At 44.2% G+C, this 16,344-nt stretch overlaps 1 protein-coding gene and 1 pseudogene across 4 annotated transcripts in view; one reads left to right on the forward strand and one right to left on the reverse strand.

Annotated features, from left to right (window-relative positions):
• Positions 1-5,842: 5,842 nt before the first annotated feature.
• On the reverse strand, positions 5,843-8,649 carry LOC100963926 (annotated as a pseudogene).
• Positions 8,650-9,510: 861 nt separating this feature from the next.
• Positions 9,511-16,344, forward strand: part of CEP250 (centrosomal protein 250) — a 54,689-nt gene continuing 47,855 nt past the window's right edge. For 2 of the 4 annotated variants that reach the window (XM_023512206.1, XM_012804181.2), the window contains exon 1: positions 9,511-9,593. The gene's annotated coding sequence lies outside the window, so the exon portion shown is untranslated. Of the gene's footprint in view, positions 9,594-11,677; positions 11,741-16,344 lie in introns of those variants that run through there. The other 2 variants (XM_023512203.1, XM_023512202.1) reach the window with 2 other exon arrangements.

The following is a 16,344-nucleotide window of genomic DNA, read 5'->3' on the forward strand; positions in this document are numbered from 1 at the left end:
TGCTAGGATTATAGGCGTGAGCCACCTCTCCCGGCCTGGGGATTCGAACTGGCCACCCTAGGTGTACGTGGCTGGCGCCTTAGCCGGTTGAGCTATAGGCGCCGAGCCAGGTCTGTGGTTTTTAAAGACTCAGGGAAAGACCGCTGCTCAGAGCGAGTTCTCAATGGTTCCCCCTGCTGAGCTCCTCTGGAGCTGCACCTTGTTAAAGAACTAAAGAGTGGACCTTCTGAGCGGTGAATCCCTCCTGCTGGGCTGCGAAAACCTGTACTACAATCTGAAGCTGGATGTTGCGTGTGGGTGTATGTTTTTGTTGTTGCAGTAGGACAATGTAAACAGAATAACGATGTATTTTTCACTTGTGTTCTTAAAATATTTTTTGTTTTTAAAATAACCCTAAAACTCTTTTTTGAACGCTTTTAAGGAGTAATATACTATTAGAAAGAAAGGTACTATGAATTCACAATTTAAAAAACCAAACAGTACAAAAGAATTCACAAGGAAAAAATCTCCCTCTTACCCCAGACCTTGAGTCTTTCAGTCCTCCCTGCAAACAACCACTCTTATTCTCCTGGATGATTTTCCATGCATATTATATAGTAACATAAGCTTTTAAAATATTTTTACTGCTGCATGATATCTATATAAAATATATTTAATTACAAAATTAAATCATTTTCACTGTAAAAGAATTTGAATGATACTAAAGTTTATAAATTAAAAAAGAAAGTCTTGGCTCAGCGCCCATAGCTCAGTGTTTACACAGGCCATATACATGGGGGCTGGCGGGTTTAAACCCAGCTGGGGCCTGCTAAACAACAATGACAACTACAACAAAAAAATAGCCAGGCATTGTGGCAGGTGCCTATAGTCCCAGTTTGGGAGGCTGAGGCAAGATAATCTCTTAAACCCAAGAGTTTGAGGTTGCTAGGAGTTGTAATGCCATGGCACTCTACTGAGGGCAACATAGTGACACTCAAAAAAAATAAATAAATGTTTCTTTCCCCACCCACCTCAATCTCTCTAGTCATTGTTAACAGTTAGGGACCTGTAAACCTTATTGTCAGAAACCTAAGATCCAAGAGGCGCCTGTGGCTCAAAGGAGTAGGCACTAGCCGCCCCAAAACTGCAAAAAATAAAAACCTAAGATCCTTGCTGTACTCATTCCTACTCTTCCCTCTCTCCATCTAATCATCTTCCATTTACATATAAGAACCCTAGCAGGTAAACATTGTTATCCTCATTTTGCAGCTGAGGAATCTGAGGCTCAGTGAGGAGGGAAAGTGCTCAAGAACACAAGGCTAGCCAGGTGCAGTAGGGCATAACAGTACTACCAGCTACTCGGGAGGCTGAGGCAGGAGGATGGCTCGATCCCAGGAGTTCGAGGCTGCAGTGAGCTATGTTTGAGCCTGTGAAACAGCTGCTGCACCACTCCAGCCAGAGTAACATAGTGAGACCTCATAACAAACAGAATAAAAACAGGCCAGGTGCAGTGGCTCATCTCTGTAATCTTAGCACTCTTGAAGGCTGAGGAGAGAGGACTGATTGAGCTCAGGAGTTCAAGACCAGCCTGAGCAACAGTGAGACCTTGTCTCTATTAATATAAAAATTAGCCAGGTGTAGTGGTGCTCTTCTGTTGTTCTAGTTATTTGAGAGAGGTAGAGGCAGGAGGATCACTTGAGCCTAGGAGTTTGAGGCTCCAGTGAGTTATGATAGAGCCACTGAGCTCTAGCCTCGGTAACAGAGTGAGACCCTATCTAAAAAACCCACCCCCAAAATAAAACAAACAAACAAATAACAACAATAAAACCCCATAAGTTGGTGGCACCCATAGCTCAGTGGGTAGGGCACCAGCCGAACCAGCCTGGGCCAGCTAAAACAACAATGACAACTGCAACCACAAAAAAATAGCTAGGCATTGTGGTAGGCACATATAGTCCCAGCTATTTGGGACGCTGAGGTAAGAGAATGGCTTAAGCCTAAGAGTTTGAGGTTGCTGTGAGCTGCGATGCCACAGCACTCTACCCAGGGTGACATAGTGAGGCTCTGTCTCAAAAAAAAAAAAAAAGAAAAAAGAAACCCATAAAGCACAGCCTAGAGTTAAATCCCAAGTGTATCTGACTTAAGTATAGTGTTCATTCCACCATGTTTCTCTGCTTGATTCTTGTCCAGAATTGTAGAGTTCAGTTGTTGTGTCACATGAGTAGCAGATATATTCTACCGTTAGACTATAATTAAGAGCCCATTTTTGAAGAAAGAGAGGACCTGGTCCTGTGAGAGCTGTAACTGAACATCCTTTATTGCCCAGGGCCTGAGTGGTGATAAAAAGATGCTACCCACTTCAAGAAGTGTCAAGTAGGGGTGAGCCTGTCACTTAGAGACTGACTTGGTCAGTGAGTAGAGTCTAGGACTGGAACGATACTCCACCAATGTGTCTTGGGCCCCAAGCAAGGTGATGGGTATGAACATATGTCCCAAATGTCCACTGCACTTTGAGGGTGTTGGAATGTTAATGTACTGTACTCACTGTGCCTAGAAAATCTCTAAGCAGCAATGTTACCCATTTTAATTAATTAATTAATTTTATTTGTTTTGGAGACAGTCACTCTGTCACCCTGGGTAAAGTGGGATGGCATCATCACAGCTCACAACAAGCTCAGACTCTTGGGGATTAAAACCTCAAACTCAAGGAATCCTCTTGCCACAGTCTCCCAAGTAGCTGAAACTACAGGTACCTGCCACAATGCCCAGTTAGTTTTTCTATTTTTAGTAGAAATGAGGTCTCACTCTTGCTCAGGCTGGTCTTGAACTTCTAAGCTTAAGTAATCCACCACCTCAGCCTCCCAAAATGCTAGGATTACAGATGTGAGCCACTGTGCCCGGCTCATGTTACCCACTTTCATACATCAGCTAACTCCACTTTCTGCTTTGGTTCAGACAATACCCCGTTGAATTACTTTATTATGTTTTAATACAATTTCCAACTTGCTTTTTAATACATTGCATTATTACCTGATACCAGAACATAATTGGTGTTCAATAAATGTTTGCTGGGTCAATGAATAAATATATAAGAGAATGAATGAACCTGTCCTTAAAAAGATCAAAGATCACTGTTTGGTTTTGATCCTTTTTAATTCACTTACCCTCTAGGGGCATGTTTTGGTACTCTGAAACAAGTTTACTCTTCATAGTCTTAAATATATTGTCTAGTTTGTTGATAGATTTTATATCATTAAACTTTATAACATTGAGGCTGACCTGATTCAGACTTTCTGCTAAATGTTAGGAATAAGTCTCCTATCCACATGAAACTTAAATTTTAGAGAGAGAGAAAGTTAATACATAAAATAACAAGTGGAAAGTTATATGGAAGAAATAGAACTGTGATAGAAAATACAGAGCAAGTATTACCTTCAATAGCGTGGTCAGGGAAGATTTAGTTTAGGAAATAATACTTAAACTGAGACCTGAAGGAGGGAAAGGTGTCAACCAAACCAAGGGGATAAATGGTCTAGACAAAGGGCAGAGTTACATGTAATGGCCCTGAGGCAGAAAAGAGCTTAAAGTATATAACATTTAGGTTGGAGTTTTGTTTCCCATTTCAAATATTGTTGCTGTGAACATTCTTGCACAGTGCCTTTTGTGGGAGTATTTCCCTAGTATGGAAATCTACACCACAAATTCTTTGCATCTTTTCTTCATCTGGTGCTTGGAGATGTTTTTCTGTCCCCTTCTTGAGAGACTGCCTTTCAGAGCCAGTGTCCTTCCTAAAAGGCTTTATTCCCTCCCTTATTTTCTCGATTTCTCAAAGTAGCTATTGAGAATTTTTTTCTGTGTTCTGAGCAGAGAAAGATACAATGTGGTTCTTCACAAAGTGTTCCCTTCTCAGGTTAACTTTGGGTGAGGATGCACTAGGTTTGTTGACTGTCTCCGTCTTGGTATCAATTCACTCATCAGTCTATTCACTCCACACTGAAGGAGGCCTTGTTCTGGGTGCTAGAGTCAGAGATGACCAAGTCACAGTCTCTACCCTAAAGGACTCACCGCCTCAGGCAGTGTTTCCTTTCTAAGATGAGTAAATGTGTTCCAAATGTATCAGAATTACCTGGAATATTTGCTAGAAGGCAGATTCCTGGGCTCGGTCCCTGGTTACTGATTCTCTAGATGTGGAATAAAGGATCTGAATTAGGAAGTTCTCCAGGAAGGCCAGGTGCTGTGGCTCTTGCCTGTAATCTTAGCACTCTGGGAGGCCAAGGCAGGTAGATTTTTTGAGCTCACAAGTTTGGGCCAGCCTGGATAAGAGTGAGACCCTAACTCTACTAAAAATAGAAAAACTAGCTGGGCACTGTGGTGGGCACCTATAGTCTCAGCTACTTAGTTGGCTGAGCCAAGAAGATCTCTTGAGCCCAAGATTGAGGTTGCTGTCAGTTACGACACCATAGTACTCTACACAAGGAGACAGTGAGATTCTGTCTCAAAAAAAAAAAAAAGAAAAGTTCTCCAGGGTTGTTTTGTTTTTGTCTCTCTGTGTAGCTCAGCATCCTTAGTTTGTTTCACACAGAGTCTCGATGTGTAGCTCAGCAACCTCAAACTCCTAGGCTCTAGCTATCCTCTTGCCTCAGCCTCCCATGTAGCTGGGCCCACGCCATGGGGCCCTGCTAAATTTTTCTATTCTTTTAGTAAATGAACGCACATATAGTGAGAATAAGATGGAGTCTATCAGGCTGGGGCAGACATGACATAGCTGGTTTGGCCAGTTTAGGTCCTGCCTGACCTTCACCCCATCTCCCATTCTTACTGTTTTGTAAATTTAGCTCCCACCCTAAAGATGCCTATCTTGAGTAGATAAGGTAGATTAACTTCTGAACTAGAATGTTGTAATAGGTTACGAAATTATGCTGATTATTATTTGGAATAGGAGTTGGTATGTCTTTGCTTTGAACTTTTATGTATAAAAGTGTAATCTGGGGTTCCGTGCCTATCACTCAAGCAGCTAAGGTGCCAGCCACGTACATTAGAGCTCCAGGGTTTCGAATCCAGCCCAGGCCTGCCAAACAACAATAACAACTATGACCAAAAAATAGCCAGGCGTTGTGGTGGGTGCCTGTAGTCCCAGCTATTTGGGAGGCTGAGGCAAGATAATCGCTCAAGCCTAGGAGTTGGAGGTTGCTGTGAGCTATGGTGCCATGGTACTCTACCCAGGGCAACAGCTTGAGGCTCTGTCTCAAAAAAAAAAAACAAAAAAACAACCTTATAATTTTGGAAATGGAAGATGAGCACAGTCTTGGGGAGGCCACTCTCACTGTTCTCCAGAATCCCAGCCTTCTGACAAAGTCTGGTGGACATATCCCTGACTCTGCATATTGGCTGACATTGACTGGCAGCCAGGCCCTTTCCTTCTGGTGACAGAGTGACAGGGGTCTCCAACTCCTGATTATAGGCATGAGCAACTGTGGGCCTGTGTGTGTGTGTTTGTTTTTGCGATTAAACTAATATGAATTTAATTATTAGGGGCTATAAGTTGCAGACTAAAAATATATTCAGCAAGAGCAGAGGCCTGGGTAACTTCCAAAGTGCTCTTATTTTTTATAAAACATGTTCTTGCCTATACATACAAACACGCACACGCACATGCAAATGCAGAAGAAAATATGTTGCAAGTAATGCTCCATATGGTTTGAAAAGTTCTCAAGACCATTTTTAAATGGAGCTGGTACATTATATTTTTAAGCAGCAGGTTAATTTTGAATCCCTCCCTCCCCACAAAAAGGTTCCTTAAGACCCTGTCTTTTAAAACAGAAAAATCTGCAATAAAATCTGTAATTCCATAGAGTGAGAAATGTCAGTTTTGAGAAATGACATTCAGATTGGCAATGTGTCTCATGGTTGGCCTTCCACGGGGACAGTTCCAGGGGTGGTCCATCTCACCCATGTGGGTGATGAGCTTCTTCATCTCACTTGTGTTAAGAGCAGTTCCAATCATTACTGACTTTCGACAGGCTGAGGAGGCAAACATCTGCCTAACTCTGGAAGGCTGGCACATGACCCCAGAGCTGTCACTTAGCATAAAGATCATTTCATCTATATCCTGAGGTCCAAAGGTCCAGTTTTTACTAGTTGGCAAGGAAATCAATTTAGCCCTTCCAGTGACTGGAGCACTTTCATCAATAATAAAATCAAAGTCATTTTTCCTGAATATTTCCAGATTTTCTATCAAAATAGCTTCACTGACAACAGTTGAGACTCTGAGGTACTATAAGGCGCTGACCCTGGACAACAGTGTGCTGTTGTAACATCTCAAAGTTATATTTCTCATCAGTAGCATACTGGTCTACTATGAAGATATCTTCATTATAAACCCCAAGTTAAACTAACCAATGTCTTCCTTTTTTTTTTTTTTTTTTTTTTTGCAGTTTTTGCTCTGGGCTGGATTTGAACCCACCACCTCCAGTATCTGGGACCAGTGTCCTACTCCTTTGAGCCACAGGTGCCGCCCAATGATTTCCATTTGCAAACATTGTTTTACTTACCTCTTTTCTTAGTTCATCTTCTGCTGCTTGATTTTCTCCAGGGTAAATCTTTGCCCTAAATTTCCTATACTTCTGTCCACCAGCACTTTGCTGTTCTTGGGGATATAACTGCTTTATTCATTTAGCTAAAGAACTCAGAGAAAAGGCTCAGCACCTGTGGCTCAAGTGGCTAAGGCGCCAGCCACATACACCTAGGTTGGCGGGTTCGAATCCAGCCCGGGCCGCCAAACAATAATGACGGCTGCAACCAAAAAAATAGCCGGGCATTGTGGCAGGTGCCTGTGGTCCTAGCTACTTGGGAGGCTGAGGCAGGAGACTCGCTTGAGCCCAGGAGTTGGAGGTTGCTGTGAGCTGTGATGCCACGGCATTCTACCCAGGGATAGCTTGAGGCTCTGTCTCAAAAAAAAAAAAAAAATAAAACTCAGAGAAAAGTCCAGGGGCATGATTTTCTTATTAATTTTATTTATTATTGTTATTATTTTTTATAGAGACACAGTCTCACTTTATCGCCCTTGGTAGAGTGCCGTGGAGTCACACAGCTCACAACCACCTCCAATTCCTGGACTTAGGCCATTCTCTTGCCTCAGCCTCCCTAGTAGCAGCTCCCGCCACAACTCTCGGCTATTTTTTTGTTGCAGTTTGGCCAGGTCCGGGTTTGAACTTGCCACCCTTGGTATATGGGGATGGCACCCTACCTGCTGAGCCACAGGCACCGCCCTGCTTATTAATTTTAACAGCTACATCAACCCGAGATGCTGAAGTATTCTGAATATTAACTAACTTTTCAGAAAAGTCAGAATCTGAAGGAATTTCTTTCTTAAAATGCTTTGTGTTTGGGGTTGAGAGATTAGTTGGCTGGGGCAAAGCTCTAAGTTATATCCAATATCTTCTTGGTTTAAACGGCATTCCACATCTGAAAGATGATAGTTACTTTCAGGTAATTTTTCACAAGATTCCATGTTTTCCTGCAAAAACCTGTCTTCCAGGGAGCTCACTGCAGGGTCACTGCTGACCTGTCTGTGTCTGGAGTGCTAAACCTGCCCTCTGAGCCAGCTGAAGTGCTGCTGTGACCCAAATCTATCTCCCTTTCTGCTCTGTCCATGTGGTCACCAGAGCCCTTACTTGAAATCATCACCTTTTCCTGAGAACCTAGGAAGTCTCTGCCAGAGATGGGATCTGAAGCCCTAGAAGATGGTACATTCCTTTTCTGTCTTGGAGAGTTCCCTCTTGGCTCAGGAATTTCCACATCCTGAGACTTGTTCTTTGTTGCATGATGAAGAGAAAAGGTCTCTGTCAGTCTGGAAATGAATACAGCCCTTTTTTCTTTCCTTGAGTCTTTAACGAAGGGGAATTCTGCTGCTTTTCTGACAGAGGCTGTTCCAATTCTGCTGCATGCATTTTTATTAAGTTACCTTCAATATCCAATAGAAGTCTTTAAAAGTGCTAACAAAAGCTGCTTCTTCTTCTTCTTCTTCTTTTTTTTTTTTTTTTTTTTTGAGACAGAGCCTCAAGCTGTCCCCTTGGGTAGAATGCTGTGGCATAGCTCATAGCAACCTCCAACTCCTGGGCTCAAGTGAGTCTCCTGCCTCCGCCTCCCAAGTTGCTGGGACCACAGGCGCCCGCCACAACGCCTGGCTATTTTTTTTTTTTCGGTTGCAGGAATCGTTGTTTGGTGGGCCTGGGCTGGATTTGAACCCATCACCTTAGGTGTATGTGGCTGGCGCCTTAGCCACTTGAGCCACAGGCGCCAAGCCAAAAGCTTCTTCTCTTGTAGTAAAATTTGCCTTTTATCTGGAGTAACATTGATATCAACACATTCTGAATCAACAGAAATGTTAAGAACAACAAATGGATATTGATGTCAATTATACACGTGGTAGTGGTAGACCTCATTCACAAGTCTGGAGATCTTTGCTGGGTCACAAGGCCGCCCACTGATAAAGAAAATTTGTCGGTCAGTTGAACTCCTCCCAAAGCCATGAGCGCATTATGAAATGAAACATCAACATTAGTGGCACCAGCATCCACACTGTTTTCTCTTTCACTGCAGTGCTTAGACTCAGTACCACCTACCCAGAACAAATCTGATGGACTTCTGATCAATAGGTCTGATGGCCATAGCGGGTTCTCGCACCCTCAGCTCACTCCATAGATGCAGAATCCGATCCGCCTCAGACTGCGAGAGAGCTCCCCATGCGGGCCTGTTTTTAGTACTACTAAAAATTGAGCACTGAGAGGAGAAAGGCAGGTGAGGGAATTTACAATTTTTAGAAAGTGAATTGATGCTTTATGCACAAAATGTTACGGGATTGACGCTTGGGTCCTACAGGGAAGAAAAAAAGTCCTCTAGAAATTAGCCTAAAACAGAAAAGTAGACAAACCACAATTCCCTCGACCAATATAGGGCAAGCTACAAGATAACATTCTGAGCAAAGGCATGTAGACGAAACCGAGTGCTGAGCATCACAAACGACACCAAGTCACTCTGCTGCGTTGTGTTGCCTGAAGCTGCTTGGAGCGTATGGGTCCAAAGATGAGAAAACCCTAGCTAGCCTTGGTCTCCCGGCAGGTTTTAACGCTAACCCGCAACCTGTTATTCTGTTTTCCACGCAGTTGTAATTGTATTCGGGTCTGTAGGGTAGGGCAATGCGCAGGCGTACTTACAACCGAGTGACCTTGGCACATGCGCAGTATGTAACTCTGAAGCCAAAAATGAGGTGATTGAGGGCAAATTTTTTCCCAAAACGTCCCTTACTGGAACTCGGAGACTGCGACTGTCTTCATTTCTGGCGATGGTTTTTACGTCTCAATATGACCTCTCCTTTTCTTCTGGGCTTTTTTAGTAAATCGGCTGCCATTACCCAACATGGCGAGCGGCCCCCGCGGTGCAGCCCGCCCCTAGGCGCGCTATCCCGCCGGGCGGGAGGACGGAAGTTTGGGGGGCGGGGTCTGGGCCTGAGCCGGGCGGTGGGACCCCCGCCCCTCGCCGAGCCGGAGCCGCTGCTGCCGCTGCTCCCGCGCTGAGGAGCACGCCGGGAATCTGCAGGAGCCGATCGCGGTGAGGTGGGGCCTCAGGGGCAGGCGAGAGGTGCCCAGATTAACGGTCCGAGGCCCGGAGAGCCGCCCGCCTAGGGTGCCTGAGGGAGTCCCGTTCGGGCTGCGGCCTCCAGTTACCTGGGAGCAGCCCGAGGCCCAGAGAGGGGCTGGTACTGGTCCTAGGGCTCCCGCTTGGTTTGCCTCGGCTTCCTACAGTCGCCACCACTCTGGGCTCCAGCCCGCGCAGAGAACTTCCCGACCCAATCCCGGGGTGTCAGGATGAGGCACGGCACTCTCCCGCCCATCTTGCTCCCAGTGTCTTGGTGGCTTTGCACGAGATGTGTCCGAAAGCCCGGTGCCTCCGGCGCCGAAGTCTGGAACTCTCATTTTTCAGGACCCTACTCAAATATCACTTCTCAGTCGCGCTCTGCAGGCGCGGGGACGTTCGTTCCTCGGTTTTTGCACTCACTCTACCGAGTTACTTTTCCTGCTCCCTTTTGATACCAGGAGCTCGTTCGTTAGATGTTATGCCTTGCCTTTTTCATCTCTATATCCTGGAGTCTAGCACATGATGACAGTAATAGCTACTGTTTACTGAATAGTCGCAAAGTGTTGGTACTGGTAAATGCCTTTACAGGACCAGTCAGGTGCTGGTAAATGCCTTTACACGTAAAGGCCCATTTAATCCTCAGGGCGATTTTATAAGATGGGCTCTATCTTCACATTTTACACATAAAGAAACCAAGGCCTTCATAGATCAAGTAATTTGCCTGGAGTCCCACTGCGAACAAGTGGGTGGAGCTGGGAAGCTGCCCACAAGACACGTGATAACTTCCCTCGGTTCCCAAACGTCTGTAGAATTGATCTTTACATCAGCCCTGTTTGAGTTATGGAGGCTGGAATTATGATCTACAATTTATTGAGAAGGCTGAGAAAGGACAGTTGATGTCCCCAAAATGATCGAGTTGTAACAAAACCAAGGCTAGAACCTAGGTTTTCCTATTGGTCCTATTGGTTTTCCTTCAGTCACAATTCTGTAATACCTTTCTTTGCTCCTTTTGCATCAAAGAACTGCAGACCTACGTGTCATTATTTCTCATCATTTAGGAAGTTCCCCTTACAGTCCTGTGATTTCATTGTTTGTATTATACTTTTTTCTTTTTTGGGGGGAGGGGGACAGAGTCTTTATTTTGTTACCCTCAGCAGAGTGCCGTGGCCTCATAGCTCATAGCAACCTCAAACTCTTGGGCTCAAGTGATCCTGTTGTCTCTGCTTCCGGAGTAGCTGAGACTACAGGCCCTGCCACAACACGTGGCTGTTTTTAGAGATGGGGCTTACTGTGGCTCAGGTCTTGAACTCCGTAGGCAATCCACCCACCTCAGCCTCCCAGAGTGCTAGGATTATGGGCGTGAAGTCTGGCCAGTTTGTATCATACCTTAGAAGGCAACTCATGTAGAGAGAGCATAGAATTTGGGATCACACTGGGGTTCAATCTTTGCTCTGCCACTAATCAGTTATATCCCTTTCATTTTTTGAGAGTTAGTTTTGTCTGTAAAATGAAGATGACAGTAATCTTATTTCAAAGAGGTTTTTTTTTTCTTTTTGTGTTTTCGGAGACAGAGTTAACTCAAGACAAAGTAGCCCAGGCTAGAGTGCCATAGCATCAGCCTAGCTCATAGCAACCTCAAACTCCTGGACTCAAGCCATCCTTCTGCATAGCCTCCTGAATAGCTGGGACTACAGGTACATGCCACAATGTCCTGCTAATTTTTCTTTGCTTTTTTTTTTTTTTGAGACTAAGTCTCACTCTGTTGCCCTGGGTAGGGTACCATGGCATCACAGCTCATAGCAACCTCAAACTCCTGGGCTAAAGCATTCCTTTTGTCTTAGCCTCCCACGTAGACACCATGCCAGGCTATTTTTTTTTTTTTTTAAGTAGAGTTGGGGGTCTTGCTTTTGCTCAGGCTGGTATCCAACCCCTGAGCTCAAGCAATCCACCTGCCTCAGCCTCCCAGAGTGCTAGGATTACAGGTATGAGCCACTGAACTGGGCCTAATTTTTCTATTTTTGTAAAGACAGGGTTTTGCTGTTGTTTGGGCTGGTCTGGAAATCCTGAGCTCGAACATTTCTTCTGCCTTGCTCTCCCAGATCTTAAAGAGTTTTTAATAAGGATGGTAAGTGATTGTTGTGAAAAGAGTATGGTACTGTACAAATTGTACATGATCTCTCTCTCTTTTTTTTTTTTTTTTTTTTTGCTTTTTAAATGGCTATAAAACTGTCAGCATTCTGCAAGACCATTGGTGATAATGTGGATCGTTTTGCCTAATGTCCTTATATTCATTCAGTTAGTTAAATTTTTAATGGACTCCTTTTGTATACTATGTACTGTTTTAGGAGCTAGGAATATATCATTCAATAGAGTAATGTTTTTTGCATTTGTCATATTTACATTTTGGTTGGTGTGTTATACATAGGCATTAGATAGGAACAGAAAAAAACATGGTAAGGTAGAAATACCAGTGTGTGGAAAGGGGTGATGGTATTTGATGGTTAGGGAATAATTTACTGGGAAGGTGATATTTGAACAGAGACCTAAAGGTGATGAGGGAACATATCATGATGATTAGTGGAGAAAGAGGCCCTGATATTGGTGTGTTCCAAGCTGGCATAGCAAGGAGGGCTGTGTGCTAAAGGAATTCGAGCAAAGGGCAGAGGAGTAGGAAATGTTACTAAAACAAGTAGGGGCTAGCATTGAGTAATTAGGAGCCCATAGGCCATTATAAGAATTTTGGTTTTTACTCTGAGTAGCCTGGAGAGTTCTTTATTTTAAGAGACAGAGTCTTACTTTGTTGCCCTTGATAGTGTGCTGTGGTGTCACAGCAACCTCCAGCTCTTAGGCGATTCTCTTGCCTCAGCCTCCTATGTAGCTGGGACTATAGGCACCCGCCACAACACCTGGCTATTTTTTTTGTTGTTGCAGTTTGGCCAGGGCTGGGTTCGAACCCACCACCCTCAGTATATGGGGCCAGTGCCCTACTCACTGAGCCACAGGTGCCGCCCATCCTGGAGAATTCTGAGTGGCATAATCTGTCTTATATTTTAAAAGGATCATTCTGACTATTCTGTATAGAAGAAATAAAATTTAGAAAACATTGCTACCATTGAGGAAGCTTTTGTAGTAATCTAGATGTATTAGTTATCTATGACTGTGCAAGAAAGTATCCCCCAAGTTTAGCAGTTTAAAACAGCAGTCATTTATTATCTCACATATTTGTTGTAGATTAGAAATCCAGGAGCAGATTAGTGGGCTGTTTCTGGCTTAGAATATCTCTTGAAGCTGTAGTCAAGCTGGTGGCTGGGGTTGCCATCATCTGAATGCTTTAACTGGGACTAGGGAATTTGCTTCCAAGATGGCTCACCTAACACCTGCTGTTGGCAGGATGCCCCAGTTCCTTTCTTCTGGGTCTCTTCTTGAGGTTGCCTGCATGTCCTCAGTCTTCAGGACATGGTGAATGGCTTCCCACAGAGAAACTGATCAGAGAAGGATTGAGAAAGACTGAGAAAGACCATAGTACCTTCTATGACCTTGTCTCTGGTGTCATTTCTGCTTTGTTTTTGCTGTATTTAACTTTATTCCAGTTTACACTCAAGGGGAGAGAATTAAGCTCCACCTCTTGAAGGAAGGTTAAAGAATTTGTGGGCATACCTTAAAGCTACCATACCAGGCAGAAGGTTGCCTTGGCTCAGAATGGGGGTGGCAAGCAATCAAAAAATGATAGAATGTGACAGAGTCAACAGGATTTGCTGATGGATTGTTCATAGGTTGTGGGAGAGTGGGGTACATACAACCACAAGGCATTTTGCTTAAGCAGTCAGTAGGATGGAATTGCCATTTACTGAAGTGGGAAACATCAGAAGATGTATCGCCTTCCTAAATAATGTTTGTGTGACATTACCGGTAGCCTTAGCCTAAAAGAAGATTTAATGAAAATTCTTGGAACTGTGGCAGAACTGCTTGTAGAGATACTAGGTTGAACTACATGAAATTGCCATTTTTGTAGGTAAAAAATGATGGGTGAGGCTCAGCGCCTATGGCACAAGTGACTAAGGTGCCAGCCACATACACTTGAACTGACGGGTTCAAATCCAGCCCTGGCCTGCCAAACAACAATGACGGCTGCAACCAAAAAATAGCGAGGCATTGTGGCAGGCTCCTGTAGTCCCAGCTACTTGGGAGGCAGAGGCAGGAGAATCAGTGATTGAGTCCAGGAGTTAGAGGTTGCTGTGAGCTGTGATGTTGCGGCACTCTAGCCAGGGTGACAGCTTGAGGCTGTCTCCAAAAAAAAAAGGGTGGATATAAGCAATTCAATATGTTCAGCCTAACATACTGGGATAGGAATTCAAAGAAAGGTGAAGCTCCTACTCTCTGCAGGAGCCTGTCTCACCTCATAGTATTATAGAGAAAAGGTTCCTCAGTTCCCTTGAAGCAGCTTGGATCTGCACTTGTTGGTAGAGCATTGGCAGAAATCCTGGGGTAAGAGAGCGGTTTCCTGGGAGGTCCGTACCTCCAGTCAGCAGAAAGGGATTGAGCTTTATTGAACTTAGCAGAGCCAGCTTTTTACAGATCCATGGTGAGTGGTGACACAGGTGGCAGAACGAAAGGGCAGAAAAGAAAGACGTTTAGAGTACAGGCAGTCCCTGAGTTACAACATCCGACTTACATACAACTTGTACTTACGAGTGGAGGCTATTACAGGTTATAGGTACATGTACCTGTTCCAAACTTACATACAAATTCAACTTAACAAACCTACAGCACTTACCTCGTTCTGTAGGGGCTGCCTGTATGGGGCTACCCCTGTTCATAGCTAGGAAGAGGCAGCCTGGAGGATTGGTACCCTTCTGTTCTTCCTACCTATGCACTTCTCTTACTCTGCAAACTTAACTATCTTCAGTTGCCCTGGAGGTAACATAAATGTGTAGGCTGAGTTTTCCTCTATAACTCTACTGTAGGAAAAACAATAACACCATTGCAATGATAGAGGATAACAAGAGAACAGGCAGCTGGTGGGGGAGGTGATAGTGAACTGGAGAGCACATACCCTATCTAAAGCGGGAGGGCACTAACTTCTACTGCAACTGGTCCTTGCCTTGAATATGCATCAAGAGTCACTAAATACTCTGGTTTTCCAAAGGAACCAGGAATAGGGATTTTTATATGCATTCTCCCAGTGGTAAAAGCTGGCATTTAATTTGAATTTTTTTTTTTTTTTTTTAGACAGAGTCCTACTGTGTCACGCTGGGTAGAGTACTGTGGAGTCACAGCTCACAGCAACCTCAAACTCTTGGGCTTAAGCGATTCTCTTGCCTCAGCCTCCCAAGTAGCTGAGACTACAGGTGTGCGCCACAACACCCAGCTATTTTTTGTTGTTGTTGCAGTTGTCATTGTTCAGCATGCCCGGGCCGGGTTCGAACCCACCTGCCTCGGTATATGTGGCTGGCACCCTAACCACTGAGCTACGGGTGCAGAGCCTTAATTTGAATTCTTAAAAACCATTGCGTGGGCTTTACTATGGTTGAAAAGAGCCAGCCAGCCACTGATTTGTGATCTCTGGCTTAGGATTTAGATCTTCTAGGAGTGTGGCCCAGGCAATTCCTCATTATGCATTGTTGACAACCTGCTAATGATTAAAATGAATTAGACAATTCCTGTTTTTTTGAAACACTCATGGTTAGTAGGGAAAATAATGAAATAAAGTGTAATAAAGACATTAGAATATATAGTCTGTCATGTGTATATAGCTGTAAAAGTGATTAGCTCTTCCTAGGTTCATTTGGGAGGATGTGGTAAGAAGTAGCATTTGACCCAGGATATGGGAAATCAAGTTTGGTGCATTAAAAGGATTTGGAGCTCTTGCAACTCCTACTGTATGCAAATGTTAGATTTGCATTTGCTGAATCTACTATTTTCTTGATGGATAGTTGGAAATACAGATATTCCTTGACCCCGCTGGGTGGAAGTCTTAGTTCATAAAATGAGAGAATTATTCTTTCTGCCCAGGATATAGAATATTTGTGTGTTTTAGGGGCCTAAGAAACTCAGAGGTCATGTAGCTCTTTTTTTTTTTTTCTTTTTCAAATATTTTTGTAGCCCATTCTTGAATGAGAAAACTGAAAGGGAAATAGCATGCCTGGGGTCACATAGCCCATTAGAGGCAACAGTTGGACTAGTACCCAAAACTGTTCTATGCTTCCCCCCTCTCTTGAGGATTATTGAAGGTTACCCCTAGGCTGGCCTCCCCCACCTGCGAGTAGCCCGTTGCCCCACTTTGGCCTGGCTCCTGGTGGGTGGGGAGAGTTTGCTATCCTACTGCAGCTGGTTCCTTCTTCCATTTTGGTACCCTTGCCTGAAATACCTGCTACCCCAGTTCTTTGTTAGAAAGTCAACCTGTGTTCAAATGACCGCTCAGCTGTGTGACCTGGTACAAGTTACTTAGCCTTTCTTTTTCTTTCTTTTCTTTTCTTTTTTTGAGACAGTTTCACTTTTTTGCCCTTGGTAGAGTGCCATGGTGTCACATGTGGCTCATAACATCCTCAAACTCTTGGGCTTATGGGCTCCTCTTGACTCAGCCCTCCAAGTAGCTGGGACTACAAGCACCCACCACAACTCCCGACTAGTTTTTTTTTTTTTTTTTTTGAGACAGAGCCTCAAGCTGTCCGCCTGGGTAGAGTGCCGTGGCATTATAGCTCACAGCAACCTCCAACTCCTGGGCTCAAG

Source organism: Otolemur garnettii, unplaced genomic scaffold (genome assembly GCF_000181295.1).
Source record: "Otolemur garnettii isolate 467f Iridium unplaced genomic scaffold, OtoGar3 scaffold00025, whole genome shotgun sequence".
In the NCBI taxonomy this organism is placed as follows: Eukaryota; Metazoa; Chordata; class Mammalia; order Primates; family Galagidae; genus Otolemur; species Otolemur garnettii.